Source organism: Micromys minutus, assembly GCF_963924665.1.
Source record: "Micromys minutus genome assembly, chromosome: 15".
In the NCBI taxonomy this organism is placed as follows: domain Eukaryota; kingdom Metazoa; phylum Chordata; class Mammalia; order Rodentia; family Muridae; genus Micromys; species Micromys minutus.
The window spans coordinates 28096574-28098787 of NC_137984.1; positions in this window are offsets into that span (position 1 = coordinate 28096574).

Sequence of the window (2214 nt, forward strand, 5' to 3'; positions counted from 1 at the left end):
AGCCTAGACCATCTGGTCAAGGGTGGCTCTGCCTTCAGTGAGTTGAGCCCTCTCACATCAACCATTAGTGAAGAAAACACCTTACAGACTTGCCTACAGGTCAGTGTGATGGGCATTTTCTCAACTGAGTTTCTTCTTCCCAGATAACTCTAGCTTGTGTGGAGTTGGCAGAAAACAGCAACCGGGACAGCAGCCTACTTGGTGTTTCCACCAGCATCATTAACAAGAGCCACGAGAGGCTGGAGAGATGGCTCAGGGCCTAAGAACACACACTGTTCTTCCAGAGGACCAAAGTTCAGTTCCCAGCACCCATGCCAAGTGGCTCATAACCGTCTGTAACTGCAGCTCCATGGGGAATCTGATGCATCTGGCCTGTAAGAGCACTCACATGCACCTACCCTCTTCTCCCACCATACACATATACTGAAAATAAAATAATTTATAAATTTATAAATGTTTTGGTTTGTGACTTTCTGTAGGAGAAATGAGTCAGCATGCTTTAATTGACTCATGCATGTGCAGCCAGAGTTTCAGCATTTACCTGTCTGATATCAGGAGAAGAACAAAGACAGAGCATGTGACCAGGGCAGTCAATCAGCTGGTGCCAACTATGCAGGTCGAGCAGTTATGGGCTGACGGGACATGGGCAGAGGGTATGATGCTCTTCTAGTTCCAGAATCTGTGTCATTGATTCTGAGCCTTCTTACTCCCTACCCCCAAGGACCATCCTGGGGGCTAGCACATCAATTTCCTTTGTTCTGACAAAGTTATATAAAAATTTCACATAACTGTTCCCACATTGAAACCTCGTATCAGGGCAACTTGAATTTATATCCCTGGCCATGGTCATTCACATTTGTCTCTGGAATAAATGGTTTTGAGGCAAGCTGTGTTTTGGGGTTGACAATAACTGCTTATGCCTCATAGGTCCATTTTAAGAGTTCATCCGGACCCAGACTTTCTCTCCCCCATAACATTGGACTGGGTCCACTGAGCAAGATTTGGTTACCCCAGGGCACAGAAAAGGAGATGGTGGACGTGTAAGGGCATGGGTCTAAAAGTTAGGAAGGCCTACATTGACTCATACCATGCAAAGTAATTCAACCTCCCTGCTTCGTCTGAAATGGGAACCAGAATGTTTCTCTGTTGAGGGTAGAGATCATATCAAGATCACCAACAGCACAAGGTGCCAGAACTCCTACAGGCTGGAAACTGAGACCTCCAAAACTAAGAGGCATTATTCAATGAGGACAGTGAAGCCGCTTTTCCGACAATCTACCCACAACCTTGATTTCTTTTTCCTGCTCAGTGCTGGCTCTATGTAGCACAGTCCTGGCAGTCTTGGCTACTCAGCCGAGGCAGGCAGACCAGTAGAATTCACATTAGGAGACAGGCTTTCTTATGAAAGCCTTCCGTCACAGGCCTCATTCCATATATCTAGAGAAGCAAACACACACGGCTCCTGGCTGGGTATCCTTCAAACATTTGGACATGTAGGAAACTGGAAAAGAGAAGGAGGTAATTTTCTTCAGCAGAGAGAGACCCTGGAGGCCATCATATTCTAAGCGAAGGTCTTATCACCCAGATTTTGGTTCGTGGGTACAGATATATCCTTCCACCCTCCACTCTGGTGAAGCATCAGTTTTTCCCACTCTGTCCTTTGAGCATGGAGGCCCCTGAGGGTCCTGCTTTGTGGCCTGGGATGGCTGGCTTAACCATCTGGGATGCTCCAATTCTTTAAATGGCAGCACTGATTTTGTTCTGACTGCCCAAGTTACGTTTATTTGTTTTTAAGGCCTGAGCAATTTATAAGAACCCAAAGAGAAAACCTTTCCAAGCTGCTTCATCTAGTCAGATGAGGGCAGTTGAGGCCCCAGCTCTCTGGTAGGTAACATACGCAGATTCTTTACCCTCTTACCCAAAATGGAGATTCACAGCATAGCCCAGAGTACATTTCCTTCATGTCTTACTCATTCCTCTTTCTTCTGTTGGGACTCTTACTTCCTCAGACCTATGATCAAGGCAAGAAGCTGGGAATCATAGGTCCCACCTGACTAAGAAATGAGGGCTCATGACTTCAAGCAGGGAAGGAAGGAAAAGGCACCAAGACTGAAGAAGACAGACTCTCTGTGATGCCCAAGTGAGCTCAGGCTCACACATCCTCATAAGGACAATGACATGATAAAGGACCACCCATCTTTATAATGACCATCA